Here is a 20,560-nt window from a genome sequence, read left to right as displayed (position 1 = left end):
TAATACCACATACATAGCTCTGAGGTTGAGTAACTAACCTGTTTGGAAATGTATGTTTGCACATCATAGTAACAGGTGGCAGTACTATGGCAAAGTGGCCTACAGCTATAAAGGCCTGACACCTATGTGGTGCTCTGGTAAGGCTGATATAAGCAGAGAAGCAAGCTCTTTGAAACCAGGTAATTGCATTCACAGATGTTTTGAAACATCTGAGTTACTGATGGTTTGAAAAAGACTCAGTTTGATGCTGAGCTCAAGTAAAGTGAGGGCATTGTCAGCTTTTTGACAGACTAGTGGTTGGTCTTTATGAGACTTGGCTTTCCACACCTTAACCCATGCTCAACTTTGACTGCAGTTTCAGATTGAATAGGTGCAATAACAAGAAAAGACATAGCCAGGACCTGTGGGTTATCTTGGCTATATTGACATTAGGCTGATGATGTGGTTGCTCCAAAAGAGAAGGGAGACTGTAAGGTGAATGTCTCTCAGAATGTGCTGTCTGTGCTGGAGGCAATTAAATGCCATAGACATTGCTGTTCTGGCACAGATTATCTGAAGTCGTCCAATCCAAAGTAAAAAGCTTATATTTCATAGCTATCTTATTGCTGTCTCTGGCTGCTCCTTGCCACTGCTCGCATCGAGATATAATTATCGTAATAAGGGGTTACTGCTTCAAATGACCACATAAAAGAGGTTATTAATGAGAGGAACAGGAGCAAAATGTAGCTCCTGTTTCCTCCTAAGAAAATTTTAAGACAAAATAAGATTATTTAACTGATTACACATTTAGAAAAGTCATTACACTTCTGAAAAGAAATGTTTATGAGTTTTACAAAAAAAAAAAAAAAAAAAAAAGAACTATGTAAATACATTCATGGCAAATTGTGGGAAGTTATTTGTGTTAGAAAGTGATGATAAAAGTTTTACAATATGACTGCTACTTACTACATTGGTAATATGTCTTCTAGGCTTATGTAGCTCTTTGGAGAGCAAATGTGGTCGTTATCTTAATGTGACTTGCTTTCAGCCATGACTAGCCTGTGACTTCCTGTGTTGAGTAAAGAAAACCATAAGCCAACAGCCCTTTCTCTATTTTCTGGAGTCACTGCACTAATGTTCTAGATGCTCTTGTTCTACAAGCATCTGAAGGCTCACTCTTGCATCCAGATATTTATCATTTATCTGATCAAGAGCTGGGACTTGTGAGAGGCAAAGTAATTTCAGCTTTTAGGAAAAGTAGTTACTATCTCACAGCAGTCAATGGGCTGGCAGCATTGTAAATGCTATACTCGTAGAAGGCATTTTGCTAGCCATACAGCATTATACAATTTTGCACTTACTTCAGTAATTTTTATTAGTTTAATAGACCATTGCATACAGTGCACTTGTTGTGACAGTTGTAAGTGCATGTTTTGCTTAGGTACCTGTCCTAAAATTGTAATGAAAACTGAAAAAATAATGGTTACTGTCTGGACTTTGTGGCATGCAGTAATTGTTGCCATTTAGTGTACAATGTAGTTTTGCTGAAAAAAGAATGTTGGGCAGAAAGGAAAAGCAAGCATTTCAGGGCATTTTTTTTTTCCTCTCACTGTATAGATAGCAAGCTTTTAGGAGAAGGCAGATATAATTGTATAAATGTTGCTTCCATTAAAGAACAGCTGATAAGGCTAATACTTTTGAAACTGTGTAATAGGAGTTTGTAATATCTAAAAATAGTGATGCCTTTTAGAGGCTTTGTTCTTAACTCTTAGAATACTCTTGCTATTGGTGACAAATTTATTCTGGACAAATAGTTTAAAGATCTCTGGAAAAGAGATAGATAACTGAACTTTGTTTTGGACCAGATGACATTTTTCAAGCTGCTGCATGGGATATTCTAGGAGTCTGTTCAAGGAGGAAGAAGAAGGTCTGAAGAATAAAGATGTAAGGCAGTAGTCAGCATGTATATGATTATTCATTAAACAAATACTTTATCTTCTTGCAGTTACAGGTGTAATGATGTAAAGAGAATGATATCCTTACAGTGACGTTGAAAGAACGTTGAAACAAATCACTTCCTGTTTGGAAACATCTGATATTTCTTCCACCTGACCAACAAAAATTTGTTGTAGACATAAATACATTTTTTTCTTTTTTCATGAGCCCAGTCAAAATTTGTACTACATTAAATTAGAAAATGCTCTTCTTAAAACCCAGTTTCAAATGCCCTACATTTTAGGCAGGGAGGATTTTGATATGAATATATTTGTAACTCATTCTTCCATGTGTACATTCACATATAAATGTACATATGTATATCTAGAATAAATATTATACAAATGATACCTTGAGATCAAGGCTAGTGCCTTGACTATATGTCAGCATAACTCTGGTCATCTGCTTTTGTCTAGTGGGAGAGACATGCTGTCCTGTTATATAAGTTCTCCAATTGGTCCTATCTCCAAATCTTTGAATACTATCCAGTAGTGACTACCCTGAGCTGTAGTTAAAAATTGTTTTGTTATTCTCTTCCCTGGAGCAGATTACATCAAATGCAGTACTGTCTTGGCAGGGTTTTAACTAAAGAAGGTTCTTTTCTCATACTCATGCACAGGCACCAATAGTACAAATGTTGTTAATGGTTATGTATTTTTTTTTCATGTCAGCATATGAAAACGGGTTGAAGAAAGTGTCTTGAATAAGCAGAGGCAGACCTGCATAAAATGACCATGAATAGATAGTCAGTTTGGATATGGCATCAGAACTAGAGGAATGTGAAGATGCAAGTTAACCACAAGCTGTGGGACAGTAATAGACTACAACTATTGACACATATTTTAATCCCATGTTTGAGGTTTATCTACTCTACATGTTTTCTCGAGTCCTATTTTTTTCTTAATTGGGGGAGAGGGTAAATACTCATGTACTGTTTATTTAGGAGTTGCCATTCTTATTATTATGTGTTAAACAGCTATACACAACACTTCTGGTTTGAAAATATGCTGTTTACAATAAATATGCTAAACTATTTTCTGTAGCTAAATATGGACTGATATAATCCTTTGCAAAGAGACATGTGGCACCAGTGTGGCAAGGTTGGCACATTATAAAAAAGTCATTTTTTCCCTTTCTGGCAAGCTACTTATGCAAACTCACTACACTTTATGTTAGGGATATCAATTTGAGTTGCTTGTGCCACTGTTACAGATAACTGGAAGGAAATAAACTGTGCATCTATCAACTATTTCTATAAATATCATACTTATCTTTCAAGATTATAAACTTAATTGTCCATTATGGTTACCTCTAAGAGTTAAAGATATTTAACCATAAGTGACAGTAAGCATTTGCAGCACTGTGATTCACAGTCTTTCTTCATATAGATTTGAAAAGTCGTATGTAATTAATTACACTGTACACTTTGTACAGCTGGTTGTCTAATGTTAGTTTGGAAAACTCATAAGGTAAGAACAATGAGTTGGGTATGCTAGTAATGTCACCTGTCAAAAAACAGTATAATAGTATTAATGTGAAAGCCAGAAGGCTCATAAAAAAGAAATGTATTTGTGTCTGTACATTTGAGAGACTTAAAAAAAAATCAAGACCTCAGCTGTTTGAAAAGGAATGTCATTTTTCTTTGTGAATGATGTGGTCCAGAGGAATTAATTAACTTGGCTAGCCCATTTCCAGTCCTAAAATGCTGTGAGGACTCCAAAAGCCCCAAACGTCTGTTAGCACAGGTGATCTTGAAGGCAAATTGTGAGAATGGTTTTTGCTTTCAGACAGTGTCATCCCGCTTTGACAAGATTCTGAGAAAAGAATTGGCTCATAGCATGCTGCACATCCTTACTGAGTCTGTCTGAGATTTAGTTAGCTTTGCCCATAGCAGCCCATATAGTACTGTCCTTTGTACTTGTAGCTAGAACAACCTTGTTATCAGACTGATGTTTTGTCTGTTGTTGTCTAGTGCTGGCACAACATCAAGACTCTCTTTACCCTCCCCATCCCCAAGTCAGCTGGGGGTGGGTAAGGAGAGGACACTGCAAGGACAGCTGACCTAAGCTGACCAAAATGGGATGTTCAATACTATATGATGTCATACTCTGCAACAAAAGCTTGGAAAGGGGTAGGAGAAGGGAATCTCTCATTATGAAAACATTGTTAAACATCACTTGCTGATGGGAAGTGAAGGATAATTTAGAGAATAATTGTTTTCCTTCTCTTTCTCTCTGCTTCCATGGGGCCTTTATTATTATTATTATTATTATTATTATTATTATTATTATTATTATTATTATTATTATTATTATTATTAATTATTTTCTGTTTCTTTTCTATTCAATTAAATTATTCTTATCTCAAACAGTGATTTTTTTTTTTTTTTTTTTTTTCTCGCATCATAATTTCTTTCCCCCTTTCCTTTGAGGAGTGGGAGTGAGAGACCTGTTGTGGCAGAGTTTAGCTGACCATGAGTGTGTAACCATCACAACATCCAAGTAAGTAGTTTAGTACCTGATAGGTAAGTTTTCCATAATATACACTGCCCAGCAGTATGTTCTACAACATGCATCCAGACAAGTTCATTTTTGTCTAGCATTTCATTATTTTATCTTTTTTTTACTATACAATTACAAAAAACAAAACAAAACAAAACAAAACAAAAAAAAACACTATATGAAATAAGAACATCTCACAATGAATTGCAGGGCCATTATCACAATCCCTTAAGAATGTCTTGGAAAGATCAGTGTCTGGGGGAAGGCAGAGCCAGGAATAAGTTCCACAGCGAGGACCAGCTCCAAGGCATGGAGGAGACTGTGATGAAGACACCAACTTTCAGGAAAACCTACTCAGTGGGGAGTAAAGCCCTATCACTCCTCAGCTGAACAAGCTTCCAGAATAATGAATCTTTTCCTTGTCTTAAGATCAGATTGTCACAGAACAGCAAAAAGTGTTATAGGGACTGTTTAGCCTAGAAAAGAAGAAATTGAGAGGGGATCTTGTCAACCTATACAAATACCTGAAGGGACAATGTAAAGTGGATGGGGCCAAACTCTTCCCAGTGGTGGCCAGTGATAGGACAAGGGGTAATGGATATAACTTGAACCACAAGAGGTTTCATCACCATATGAGGAAGAACTTTATGGTTTGGGTGACAAGAGCTTTGGACAGGCTGCCCAAAGAGGTTGTGGAGTCTCTTTCTATTGAGATATTCAGAACCTGCCAGGATGCAATCCTGTCCAACATGCTCTAGATGACCCTGCTTGAGCAGAGAGGTTGGACTAGATGAACTCTGGAGGTCCCTTCCAACCTGAACCATTCTGTGATTCTGTGATTTGTGCCTCAAGCTGCTCCGTGGCACATGCCTCCCATGTGTGGGCAGACATTTCGAAATAGAGATAGCTTTGCTCCTCAGACATATGGGAAATGTATATCTCACTGATAGTGAAAGGTTGCCAGGGAAAGAATGTGAGAAGCTAAAGCATTGATCAGATGGGCAATGCCCAGTCTACAGTAACTGAGGGCTATCTATCACAGTCCTACTTTTTCTGTGACATACATTTGCAGTTAATAATAAAATTGTTCTCATGAAGTGACACAAGCTCTTAAACACCAGAGAGACAGTTAGAACAGTTATTTTTTACTGCCTAAGAACACACTACATCATGGGAAACACAAGATATACTGACCTTGTTTATATGTTTCCCATGGTAATTGTAATCTACTATGTTCTCATATCTAACATTACTCTTCAATTCAGCTAGCAAGAGATGGGTCTTGTGGTTTTGGTGGTAAAGGTTCAATAATCACTTGGGACCAGAGTCTGTCAGTAAATGTAGCCACAGATAAGTTGTAACTATTAGTGTCCAAGATCTGTTGTATTACTTACATATACAGGTTAAGCTGAATAAAACAGAGGAAGTGATGTAATAAAAGAATGTGTAAAAGGAGAAAGAAATTACTGTAAAGCTCAAAGTTACTCCAAAAGAAGTTAGTCTTTAGTTACCCTGAGATGCATTAGTATAACTGTTAAATGGGGAAATTTTTACTATATTTCTTAACAGCAATGAGTATTTTTTCATTATTATTATTTATTTATTTATTTTTAAATCAGGCCAGAAACATATTTCAACTTTTATTATTTATTTACTTATTTTAAAATACTAATGGAAATCATTCTGACCAAGAATTTACTGCAGGAAAAGAATATATAATAATTAAGTTCTTCACATTTATTTCTCATTTTAGTATTTTGTAGAGATGTATATTAAATTACTTCAGATGGGCAAATATAAAAGGAGATTGAATATATAATAATACAAGTGGAGAAGTAAGCAATATCACACAAAATCTTTCTAATGAAAAGTCTCTTATAATTACACCTGTAGATAAAATGAGCTTGAATTTTGTAATGGGTTTTGAAAATAAAAGACATGTTTTTCCAATAATTAAATAACAAAGGTTGTAATTTGAAATTAAATATGTATCCTCCTTTCAAATATAATAATATTGGACTTGTTTAATCCCAACCACACAATGAAGTAGATACTATCAAGAGTTTTAGAGACATGCCTAAGAACCTTGTAGCAGTCACTAACATTCTTTTTTTTCTCTTTTTTTTTTGATCCTATCCACTCATGTGACAACTGGTGCTTAGAAGCCTGAGGATTAATATTACCAAAACAGTTATGTCAGTCTTAATTGTTGGGAAGTGTGGCTGTTCAGAGTCCTATTAATGCTCAGCCCTGGATAGTTCTACGATCTTGACCTCAGTGCCACACTTGTGGTGAAGACTTCTGCAGGTGAATTGTGTGGACATAAAGGATTTCCTTCCAACATTTTAAGAAGTGTTTTCTCTCCAGTTTCACTGTATGCTTCATTGCTGGTTTAGTGGACTGCTTTATGAAAAAAGACTACTAGAAATATTCCTCTCTCTCCTATACCTCATCTAAAGATATTATATATCATGAGCTTTCTTTTATTTTCTTTTTAGCTAAGTCTTTTCATTGAACCTATGTGGACATTTTTTGAAGTTGCTGACATTCTTGTTTTCTGCATTTGGAAACTGTTTAGTTACAATTTAATTTGTGAGAAGGGATGGAATCCTGTAATCTAGAGGAAGAAGAGACAATGGTATACAATTGATGTAAGAATAACTTGCACATTATGTACATGTAACTGTGCAAATATGTACATATACAAATGCATTAAACTATTGTTTCTCCTTTGTGTATAATTTCACTATTTTGCTTTTCAGTAATTAGTACTTCAGCATTAATTTTGAATACATTCCTCTCAATGTATTCCTCTCCTTGCAATTAGAAGAAAATATCATTTCTCTATCCCTGGTAATTCCTTAATTGCATTCAATTCTGTGCATATTAAAGTGTTTTTTTTTTTTTTTTTTTTTTTTCCTTTTGTTTTTCTGTGAACTATATTTGGAAGCTTATGACACAAAGTATGCAAAAAGCATGAAAAGAAAGGGAATTTAATCAAGATTAACTACATATAAGACTGTAGGACTAGCTCTTTTCCTATGCTCTTCCTGCAAATAAACCGACACCCACCCTCACCCACACACCAACCAACAGAGAAATGAATAGATGTTAGAAAAAGTCTGAACTGTATGAAGGTTAAGTAGAAGTTCAGATGACTTATTTGAGGAATTGCCAATACTTTCTTATCAAAAAAGAAAAAAAAAAAAAAAGAAAGCATGTGATTTACTAATCAGTACATGGTGCAGAAGAAAGGAACAACTACAGCTTGATCTTCCTGACTATAACATAACTTGAAGACAAGAATACTCTGTTATTCCAGATTTTCACTGTCATCCTCAGCTCATTAATACCTTTGTAGTATGGAGATGGTTATGAACTGGTTACTGTATTATGTCAGTTTAACAAAGCAGCAGCTGTAAACAAATTAGGAAAATTCAATGCTGCTTATCTGAATTCAAAACAAGAAATTAAATTGAATGTGAGCAATTTTAAGTTTGGTCATACATTAGATAAACAAGAATAAGAAAATATGTACAGCATTTGTAAATATGTGCAGTATTTTAAAACATTTTCCTTTATAGGAAATCAAATATTTGTTCTATTTAATAGCTATCTGTTTATTTTTGCACATGAAATAATTGCTCAGCACTTTGTCTTTATTAAACATTGGGTTTAGAAAAGATGAGTTTATATAAACAAGAACTCTGCATTGCCTATACCATGTTGAATTGTTTAAAAAGTAATTGTGCCTTCCTCATAACCTGGTGGTTTGTATTTTAGTTTTTAGAATATTTCCATACACATCTGCATGGCTATTTAATGCTATTAAAGTGTATTAATTAACTATTAAAATAGTTTGGCACAAGCCTTTATTCTTATTTTTATATAGTGTTTCATAAGAATCATGTTTTTTCCCTTCTGCCTCTTCCCAAAGTAGAGCCATCGAGACTGTGGATTATTGAAGAGTTCTTATACAATAGAGATGTCATATTTTGAAGCTATCTAGAGGAATAACTGGTACTTTGAAAGGTCACATTCAACTGAAAATAAAAATACATTCCATTTTACTGTTTTCAAATCTTCTTACAGTCTGGTGTGAGCTTACATACAGACAGAAGTAAGTAAATATGCCTTTCTTTTTCTTTACATATTTATCTGAGGTAAATACAGATTCATTTATGTGGGAAATATACCTTCCTTCCTAAGGACAAGCAGGCAGCCGAAGGTATTCTTGGAGAGGTGTGTTCACTTGAGTAATACAGCAAAATGTTGAAAGAGAAACACCATCTCTTGGGACAAATATTTCTCATGAAATACAAATATATTAACTTCTGCAGTCAGATTCATACACTTGCTGGAACTGCCAAGACATGTCAAACTGTTAGTGTAGTTCTGAAGATCATCTGTTGACTCCAACACTTCATTTTAGTAGGAAGTATCATTGCTGAAGGTTGGGTTCTGCATTCTTTTTTCAAGCAAAACTCCCTGTGGAGATTTTGCTTAGCAAAGTTATTAAGATATTATACAAAAGTACATGGTTAATTGCTTTTTTTTTTTTTCTTTTCTTTTTTTTTTTTTTTTTTCTCTTAACAGAAAAGAATTGTAGATACACTGAAAAATGGACTACTACCAAAGAGAAAAGCATGACTCATAACGGTGCAACATTCTTTATTAATGGTCAAGAACTGAGTTCTGTGTTGATATCTTGGCCTCTTAACTTAATAAGCTCATTTGTTTCCAGTCTATACAAGCTCAAAATCATATAAATTGTAGATTGTACCTGTGATACAGAGGAGACCACTCTTTTCATGACTTACTCTGTCTCAGCGAGAAACTCTTAGAAGTAAAGGCAAATTCCTTTCCCAAAAAGTTTCTGAAATAAATGTTCCAAACACATTATGATTGCCAAACCTCATTTTCCTAAGAATGTAGGTAGACATCTTCTTTCAATCTAAATAAATCTAAGGTAAAGTGTTGCAATGGGAGTAGTAAAATATAAACTTTTACAACACTAAATTCTGTTGGTTAAAAAAATAAAATTTTATTACCTTAGAGACAGTATTTAACATATCAATTGGCCAAATTAATGCTTCATGATTTAGTCTTCAACTGCCAAAGCATTGTTTTTGATGAAGGGTTAACACAGAAACTGAGAGACGCAGAAGGAAGTTATTCATAGACAGAAGGTTTCAGAAACATTTCATGAACAGATCTTTTTGCAATATTTCAGGCTGTTATCTTCTAAGGTTATTCACAAGGTCTCATCTTAAAGCTTCTGAGCTCAGGCAATTACACAAGCAATTCATCTTTCATTACAAAAACACCCCTCAAAATCAAAAAAATGAAATAAAGGCAAGTGACTAGGCCTTGTAGCTATAGAAAAAACAAGAGCATCAGTCATAGAGATTCTTAAGTTTGAAGGTTATTACAATCATAATGTTCATTATTTACCTGGAAGAAAGCCTTCTGATACTTTTAGGAAGTCTCAGAACTGGGGGGATTTAAAGTTGATTACTGATCTTGAATCTAGGTGGCAACAGAATAGAATACCTAGGTAGTAATTCATATCATTTTCACAGCCCACCCAATTGGGTGGAAAGTAGCTGACAATTCTGATGGAGTACCACTATTATTGGTCAACTCTGGATGTTATCTAGAAAATGCTGAATATGGATCTGATTCCTAGTCTGATTACAAATCTAATTGACAATACAAAAGACTCCTTGCTTAGCCCAACATTTTTGTTTAACCTACAAGTGAAATTTTTACCACCTGTTAAGTCTGAGAATGTTCAAAGAGTTCTGAAGGTAGAAAAAAATGAAAAGAGGGAAAAAAAAAACAGAATATTACACCTTTCTTGCCCTACACAAGACAATGATGGCCCAGTTGGGAAAAATCCCTCAAACATGATGAATTGAGGAACAAGCACTCTGACAGCCTTTGACTGATAATGGTAATCTTGTATGTTCAACTCTAATTACAGCTGAAGGCAATCCACAGTCATTTTCACAGCTGGTAGTAAATTTCCTTATCCACCTGTGAACTAGTCATTCAAAGTTGTTCAGCTGAGGTGCTTCACCTTTGGCCTTAAAAGAGGGTCATGAGGTACCCCTTAGAAAGACATGCTGTATCTATACACATTTAAGTTATCATGGCAGAACAGCAATGAAAGCAGAAACAGGATGCTTTTGTTTACTACCATCCAGAAGTTGAGTATGTCTGGACCAAACTCTGTTTTTAAAATATTAAGACACAACCAATAGACAGAATTTATAAATGTGTAATAGGAAAGGCATACCTCTTGTATGCTTCTGGGGAGTGCAAACATATGGAAAACTATATATGTTCAATATGCAATATTTTTCTTTGATGTTTATAATAAGTCTTATAAAAACAAAGTGTTACTTTGTATAAGAAAATCACTTCATGGCATAACTACATGCATCTCTGTACATTTAATAAGGCTTGCTTTGAGAAAAAATTGCTTTGGTTCTCTGGGGAAAATAATAAATAATTAAGAGGCTGATTATATAGCTAATACTACATTATGCAAATATGCAATGCAGGGAGGTTAGGCAAAAAATGTATTGTTGTATATGCTGTTTAAAGACAACTTATTTTTCTGTTTTGCTATTTATAGTTTTGACTGATTATTTATGTGTTTGCATATCCAGAGAGAAAAGAAGAGCTGCCACTTGCCTTTAGGTTTCAGCCTACACTTTGGAATTCTTGAAATGGGGATCTAGTCAGAAAGCAGGGCTTAGCATGCACTTGTAGATACCATGAACTTTGACCTAAGCTGAAGACCACTGGGCAACTTCAAAAAGAGGGAACAAATGCATCCCTATTGAGAGTTTTTTTTTTTTTTATTTTTTTTTTTAAGTGATGGGTCCAGTGAAAGACAAGGACAAGGACACTTCAACAAGGACATTTTTATAAAGCACTTTTGTTAAAGAACGATGATGAGTCACCATATCTATTTACAGCCAAATGATAAATAGAGGTATTTTTCAACATAGAATCTCTGTTTCTGAGGTTTGAATTTAAAAGAGAAGTCCTCATTTAGAAGGATGCTGGAAAAAATATAAGATGAACTAATATGAATTTCTAAGCTTTGAATTTTATTAAATCATTTTTTGAATAAGGCAAGATTTAAGCATATAAGTTGTCATCAATCTGGACCGTACACCTGTTTATGCTAGGTATAAGCAGGAAGTCCTACAGAAGCCTAATTGTAAAAACATACAGAATTAATCAGAATTAATGAGCACTTCTTGTGGTAGCCCTGAAGGCTAGTAATGTTGCCTAATCTTGCCTTTGATTTGCTAAATTTGTAAAAATGTAGTTTTCATCCTAGTTCACACTAGTGTCAGTGGATGTGAGAACTAAATTAGCATTTGTTCATCCTATGTTCATCACTATCCACCAGATGGAACTGGTAATGTTCAGCCTGTCCTAGGGATATAGCTGTTTATAGAAACAGTGAAGAGCCATCAGTTGTGAGGACTTTCAGTTATTATTGACATGGAGCAGATTTGATCTGTGAGTTGAAGTCATATATCTTGTCATCAATTTGTACCAAGTTACTTTTTTATTTTTACCTATAATAATTTAAGTTAATTTGTTCAAATATTTTAATATATGTATTATGCCTTAGTAGATATACAAAGAAAAAATAACAAACACCCTGCAACTAGGGTGAATTAAAGAGAATTAATCATAGGCTGAACTTCATAGCTTTAGGGGAGTCAGCAGCTCAACATATTTTCACATTAACAAAAAGAATAGCTGAGTTTTGTCATATGGTCTCTCACATGGGTAGCTGTTACAGCTACCTGACTGAGATACCAGCAAAAAGTAGTTGGAGACTATACTAGTATCTTAGCATGTGTTTCTCAGCTTCTTTGTGTGTTCAAACAGTGGCTCATCATCTGTTGTGAAGATACTAATCAACCCCTTCCATGATATGTAAAAGCTCTAGAAAAGAACAAGATACTAGACAATTTCCTTAAAATGCAAAACCCACAGATTCATTCTAAAGTTCTCTTTTCTTAATATTTTCCTAATTCTGTGTAACTGAGGAGAATGGTTCCTTCACCTCAGGACCAAGATGTTGAAAGTGTTATAGAGTCCTGTTATACGCAGTGGCTTAGAAGCCAATGAAAACTATTTTTTTTTCTTGTTGCATTTTTTTGCTTCTTTCCTTTAGAGGTATTTGCAATTGCAAGCTAATACTTCTTTAATCTGAATCCAAAAGCATTTCATACAAAGCTTAGTATTTTCTTTTTAATTAGCCAACTATCAACTGAAGGAAGGCTGAAAACCAGAGAAGCTTCATCTATCTTGCCAATGACAAGAACTGAGGAAAAATAATAACAGGAATTTCAAAGTACTATTGATGAATGTTGCAGCTTCCTGTGATTAAAAGCTGCATTACATACAGACAGAGGTACTGGATGTTATTGTTTGAAAGCTATGACCTTATACAGTACTTCAACTGAATTGTAAAAAATAAATAAATAATAAAAATAATAGGTGATCAATATAACAAAATTTAAAAAAAAAAAAAAATAAGTAAAAGAACAACCAGACTAGAAGCAAGGGAACCCTTATGTCTTATTTGGGAAGAAACCAACAATTCTTGGACTTCAATCATTTCATTGTTGTCCTGGGAGATCCAGGGTCATAAAATTTAAACAGTGGGCCTGGAAATGTTTTAGGTGGTTTACTGAACAGCAAATTTGGAATGTACTTCATTGCACTACTTTTTCTCCCTCTTCAATTAGAAACAATTCATAATGAGGCAGCACATTGAAATTTGAGGGTTGCTTCCTTTTTTTCAGATCTTATGTGTTAGTGAATCACTGCATGAGAAGAGGCTCAAGCATCTTAGGAGTTCCATATCTCCACTCCAACCTTAAAGACAGATGCATATCTGTGACATGCTTTCACAGACATTCAACTGTTCTTTGTTTTTTTCATGTGTCTTGCTGTTCTTACCAAAGCTGGAATCCAACTATCCCAGCAGAGCAGCTGAAGTCTGATAAGCTGGTACAACAAACTAATGCTGTCACCGCATTAAGCTATGGTACTGAGGCTTATGTGGAGGAAGCTGCCTATATTAGTTGAAAAAATACAGAATTTTTCCTATACTGGCTGTGCTAATACTACTTTCTCATTAGAAAATACCTGCTCTGTTTCCGTTATTTGTTTCCTTACTGATATAACCACTAATCTCTTCATTAAATCTCTTTTTCCAAAGCAATCAACATTCAGATATGTTTCGGTTACAGCAAAATTGTTTTTATTCTCAAAATTTTTTTTAAAGTATCTTCTGAAAACTCATATGGTGAAGATTTTCTGAAATGAATTAGCAGCTTCTAATTTCTCCATAATTTGTAAACACTGTCACAACATGCTTCCTCTTCCTAATTCTCACTAACACCCTACTTTTCTCAAGGTATAGATCAACCTTCTTGGCTTAGTCTTGTGTGTTCATGTCAATACATCTCTTTATTTTGTATACTGTCATAATAAAATACATTAGCTCTGCAGAAGCTCCACTCAAAATTAAACTATGTGTCTGTAAGCCTTTATAAACCCACAGTCCTGATTATTTATAAATCACAAAGGAAAAAAAAAAATAAAACAACCTTTGTACATGATATTTCATGGAGGTTATTTGATTTGGTGCAAGATGTGAATATGGCAGCAAACTGGATTTCTAAATTGAAGGTGATTGCAGGCTTAACTGTTAAGTGACCACAGTAATATGAGAATCAGGTTCACTGTCTGTGTCTAATTATATTATTCCCCTAAGCAAAGACAGACGAACAAAAAACCCACCACACACAAACAGATGAAATCTGCTTATCAGTATGGAGCCATACATAACAGGGATCTTATTCTCTTGTGTTATTTCAGGAGTCTTTAAATAATTATTTGTCCTGTAGCGTAGCTTTTATATGCTAATTCTAGCCACATGGTTGAGTTGTGCTTTCAGTTCTTATGGCAGTGCGTACTTTTTTGCCCAAGTACTTTCTACAGTAGTTAATATCTGCAGAGTTTAACCAGTTGAAATGAGGGAGAGAGTATGTGGTGGTTTTACCTTGTTAGGCAGCTGAACTCCACTGCAAATGTTCTCTCACTCTCCCTTCTCAAAAGAGAAGGGAAAGAAGAAAAGGAAAGAAACAACTCATGGGTTGAGATAAGAATAATTTAATTAAAGAAAAAATAATTATTGAGGAAAAAAATATTATTAAATAATTAGACTAAAGGGAAAGGGGAAAAAATAAACAAGCAAAGGCTGCGTGAAAGTGCAGAGGAAAGAGATTATTCTCTGCTTCCCACAACTGAGCGATGCTTGACCATGTCCTTGAAGCAGTACCTCAATGCAAATACCTGTTTTTCAGGAGGACAGACATTTTCACGAGAGCCCACCCCTCCCCTCTTCTTCCTTTTTCCAACTTTATTGTTGAGTGTGACATTATATGTCATGGAATATCCTTCTGGTTCCTTCCTCACCTTTTGCCCACCCCCAGCCTGCTGGCTCTGGGGGGGCTAGAGGGAGTCCTGATGCTGTGTTAGCATTGCTCAGCAGTAGACACAACACTGGTGCGATACCAATGCTGTTCTAGCTACAACAGCAGAGCACAGCACTGTATGGGCTGCTGCAGGGAAAATTAACTCCATCCCAGCCTGAACCAGTACAGAGTATTAATACAGAGTTGATGGTGGTCAGTGTTTGCTGTGTGCTGCTGATAAACTGCTAGCATTTTGAATGCCTGTTGTCTACTTCTGTTAAAATCAGTTAACCACAGTATAGTAGAGAGAATGCTAGAGGTCATCAACGCTAGGTCTAGCCTGAGCTTTTTGTTTCCTTATTTGCAGTAGAGGCAATTTTGGCAATGGCTAGATAGTAGATAGTGTATGATATGTATGATATGTTTGTGTTTTCTGTGTCACCCTAATTGAAAATTTTCTAGATCTCTGGAAACTTGGATATTAAGGGCAGCATTATTTTTACTTTTGAGGAAATCTGCTCATAACATTTGGGTTTGCAGGCTTGTTATTGTTAATTTGTGTTTTATTTCAGGACAATATAAACCAGATATTATATCAATAAGTTATTTACATGTTATACATTGGTTTACGTGTGAGTACCTATATTGCTGAAGGAACATAAAACAATGACTATTAGCCCTACTTTTGATGATACAAAAAGTTTCAAGAACTGCAGCATTGGTAGCATTTAACCTGAAATGAAATGGGTTTGCTTCAAGAAAGGAAGATACATTGCTGTGCTCTAGATGTAAATGAACCATGCCGTATTTCATCAGTGAAGAAACTTCATGTACAATAGCATACAAAATGTAGGTGCATAAACAAAAGAAAATGTCTCATTTATTTCAATGATTTACAGATATAAATCTAAAATTTAGCAAATCAGGATCCCACATGGATTTATGGAAATCCAAATGTCTATGCATTCCTGAAACAACGAATTAATAAAAATTATTTTGGTTGTTTCTGTAGGATAATCATATTTTTTTAGTTAAAAATTTACTGAAAGGTAATTCAATACCTTTGATTAATGTTAAGAATAGATTTTTTTTTTTATTTATCAGATTCCCAAATACAGACAATTAAAGTTTAAATAACTATAGAAATCGCTTAAAAATAGTAAATGCTGCCTGCATTTTCTTTGCAAATTGATGAAGTGAAAACCTTGTCATTTGACTACTCTTTTTTAGGGGTAAGCTATAACTAAAATCCAGTTCATGGTAAGCTCTCTATATCAATCATATTTAAAAGCAGGGTAAAAGGAAAACGAATCCAAACTCTGCCCCTTTTCTATGTCATATGATATTGCTGAGTTACATGAGATTTATGATTGCATTGGTTCTATTAGTATATGGAGACAGGAGTGAATATGAGTGTCTAAAGATGACCTTAGATGTGACCATGCAGCTCTCTTTGAGCTGTTGGAAGACATTGCATTGCTCTTCTATGAATGCAGCTGGGAAATATCAACTTCAAAAAAAAAAAAGAACTCTATATACCTTCCCACCAATCTACTGTAGATTTTATATTGGGAAATATCTTGAAGGTATTGGATTTGCATGTAAAAAGCAATAAGTTTGTTACATTTGTTATATTACAATGTGTTAAAGATGCAGGTGTCCAGCAACCCAGGGAATGATGTGAGAAGAATCAGTCTGACCCAATTCCATCCATTTTTGTCCAGGGAGATAATGGAAAGGATAAGAAATGCACTCTGAATAGGCTAGAAATAATTAAATGACACATACAGACTTGAAAAAGTATAGTGAACCATAAGTGGACACATTTGAGACAAAATCATGGTCACAAGCTTCTCATTCATGGTTAAATTTATACATCAATGCTTGTTGAATGCACAGTTGAGTAATACTATATGTGCAATAGCTCATCCTTCCTTTTAGGGCATGGAAGGATACTGATTTCGATCTTGCAGCAATACTGGTGTTTGGTAGTATCACAAACAGTTCCTAATTTGAATGAAAATATTAATCATAGAATCATAGATTCTTTTTGTCATTCCCACTGTCATGGTCCTCCAGCTCAGGGGTCCCTGGGTCCCGAAGCCTATCATCAGTGTTGAAGACAGAGGCGAAGAAGGCATTAAATGTCTCTGCTTTGTCTATGTCATTGTCTGTGAGGAGACCTTCCCCATCAAGTAGAGGACCTATGTTTTCTTTGGTTCTCCTTTTCCTGTTCACATATCTAAAAAAAAAAAATAGTTTTTATTATCTCCCACAGACATGGCCAGTTTCAACTCTAGTTGGGCTTTGGCCACACAAATTTTCTCCCTACAAACATGAACAGCATCCCTGTATTCCTTCCTCATTGCCTGACCCTCCTTCCAGCAGACATACACTTTCATTTTTCGCCTAAGCTCCAGTAGAAGATCCCTGGTCAGCCAGGCCAGCCTTCTGCCCTGCCTGCCTGACTTCTGATATTTTGGAATTGCCTGATCTTGCGCCTTTAGGAGGCAGTGCTTAAAGATTGACCAGCACTGATGGACACCAATGCCTTCAAAAGCAGCTTCCCAGGGGACCTTGCTGACAAGTTCCCTGAGCAGCCTGAAGTCTGCTTTCCTCATATCCAGGGCTGAAGTTTTGGTGGCAGTTTTCTTTCTGTCGCCATAAATTCTAAACTTGACCACTTCATGGTCACTATGACCGAATATTAACTTCTTTTAAAACTCAAAAAATGCTCAGTGGAAATTTAGGCCTACTTTTATTTTAGCTGAGTGACTCCTTTGAAGTTTTTTGATGGATGTCTGATACTAAAAAAAATGTTGAATTCTTTGTACTCAAACCTGTCTGCTATGGGGTTTTGTACTCATTATAACCAGTTCCCTGGACCTACTCAATGCTCTGGAGCCCCCATATCTATCTCCTCCCATGAGCTTTCTTCTTTCTGTGAGGACTCTCTTATAGTATAGCTTTCTTCCTGAGGAACAGCACTTTCCTCATAGGAAGAACAAGATTTGGCTACCAAAACTGATGGCAAGTTTAGATGAAAGACAGCACTGTCTTCAAAAAGACCCATGTGTTATTTGTGCCTAGGCTTCCTAATAGTTGATCTCTGAGTCATAAGACTCTAGCATTCACAACTGGTGATTAAGGAGAACTTTTTCTCAGGTTGTGGTGAGTGTCCCTTTAATTTTGGGCAAAGTGTGGAAGGGAGAAGGAACTGTGCAGGTTTGTGCCCTTCCTAAGTAAGACAGATAAAAAGTCATTGCAGGTGACCACTAGGTGTTTTTAAAAAATCTTGGATTATAGTAAAACTCATTATTTATACCTGTTAAAAGGACAGTCTAGTTTAAGATGAAATAGTGAAATTTAAGGCCTAGTTGAAGAACTTCGTAGTTAAAATAAAGACTTCTTAGCTAGAAAGTCTGGAAGAAATGTCCTCAAAAGATTAAGAAACTTCTTTTTAGTCACTTTTTCTAGACCAAACCTTTTATTTATATATATATATATGGTGTATATATATGGTGTAACTATATATGGTGTAACTATAAATGTTGTGAGAATAAACCAATAAAAATATTGTATGTTTGAAGTGAAAATTACATCAGCAAAGACGACACAGGACTGCCATACACTTTGTGTGAAGTATCTTCAAACATAAAGTGCATTAGAAATTCAAGGTAAAGCTTCAGATTTCAACAGGACACCAATTACAGTGTATGAGTTATGAAGCACTGTTATTGTTTCCTTTGATTTTATTTATTTATTTATTTATTTATTTATTTTGAATTTAGTATACATGAAAGATGAAAGAATGACAGCTCTGGAGAATGAAGGTTTCAGTTAATCTCTATACTGGGCAATAAACAGGCAACAGGTATGAATTCCATCAGCACAATTCTGGAAGGAAACTTATAAGGGTTGGAGTACAGTCATATATTTTGACGTTTCTTAGATAATCTGAAGAAACTATGCAGGCTCTGTGAGTACAAATAATTACATTCTCTAAATGTATCCTGCATGCAAACCCAGTTAAACTTATTCATTATTGCTTTGGCTGATTTTAAAATCGGACACATTTAGCGTGGTTAGAGTATTCACAAATAAAAAAAAATTATCTGTTTTTTCTAATACACTACAATACTTCAGTTTTCATGCTCACTCAGCCTTTAACGTCTTTGTTTACACTGCTACAGACATATCCATTTGTGCCAAAAGGGTTTTTTTTTTTTTTTTCTTCTAGATGTTTGCAGAATATCCACCTCCACACCAACTCCAAAAGCGTTACAGTTGAAATACAGTCACTGGACTGTAACAATGACACAAAAAAGCAACAGGAACTGAGCAGCAGTTGCATTGTCAGTAAAAGTCCATGCCGTGAGTTCATGAGTTTAGAGCTTTCTAGCTGTTTTGGTAACACAATGGCAGGAAGCCAGTTCTTTAAGCAAGAGTTTTTTGTTTTTTTTTTTTTTTTTTTTTCTTGTATGTGCTTTTTTCGTTTTTCTTTTTTCTTTTTCCCCTTACTGATTTACATCTGATTTAGAGAGTGCTGATGACCAGATCACACTATGGTCTCAGTTCCATAGCATGTATAAACACATCTAACTGTACTGAGGAAATGAGTAGTTGTGTATTTACAATTAGGTACTGTCTTAGTGCAATCCGTTCTCTTAGACACAACAATCACCCTTTTTTATACTCAATTCATAGTTTTAATAGAGAGTACTAGGAGCTAAAATGGGATCTATTGTACCCTGGAGACCCTCAGATACATTACAAGACATGAACCCCACTCTAAGTGTAAAATTAATGGTCAATGCTGGAATAGTTGTATGTTTTCAGCAAAATATGCTTCAGGGTATATTGACATTCACCAATTAACAATTAATCAACATGAAACACCCAAGTGTGGACAGAGAAGAGTAGGATGGCAGCACTCCTGCAGTACAGCTATTGGAGAAACCTTTAATTATCCATACCACTCAGAATTCTCAGCCCTGTGAAAGGGAGGGCTTATGGTGCTCCATTTTCGAATGGGTACTTTTAGATGACTCATATTTTCCTCCACAACTTTATTGAAAGACAACCTAGTTCCCCTTTCATCATCCTGTTTTGTAATCAATACCCTTGTGTTTTATTATATAGAATTCAGACATCTTCCGACAGTATTGCTATAAATCTGGATGGATGACAGAACGTTAAATGAATTGCCATAAATTTTAAATGGTTGTATTCTGGCACTGGTGCAGAAACTCAACAAGCAAGTAAAATACAGTGGCAAAAGGTAAGCAAAATGGTAGTAATAACTGAAATCAGAGGTCTGATTAAATAACAGATATACTTGTTTATGTTTCTGAATTTTAGTGTCCCAGTCCAAGGAAGGGAAATGCAGTGTAGATGGAGAGAAATTTTGTATTTTACCAGACTGACAATGTGTTGTTTCGCATCGTGTTGGATTACTTAATATAACTTGCTTTTCTTCCTTTCTGGGGTTTAAACTTTGTCATCTGGGAGTTTTTTTACAGTCCTGTATTTCTCCACTTCTTTCATGTTTTCCATAAG

Source organism: Aythya fuligula, chromosome 2 (genome assembly GCF_009819795.1).
Source record: "Aythya fuligula isolate bAytFul2 chromosome 2, bAytFul2.pri, whole genome shotgun sequence".
NCBI lineage: Eukaryota > Metazoa > Chordata > Aves > Anseriformes > Anatidae > Aythya > Aythya fuligula.
Note: the sequence above shows the minus strand (reverse complement) of the source record.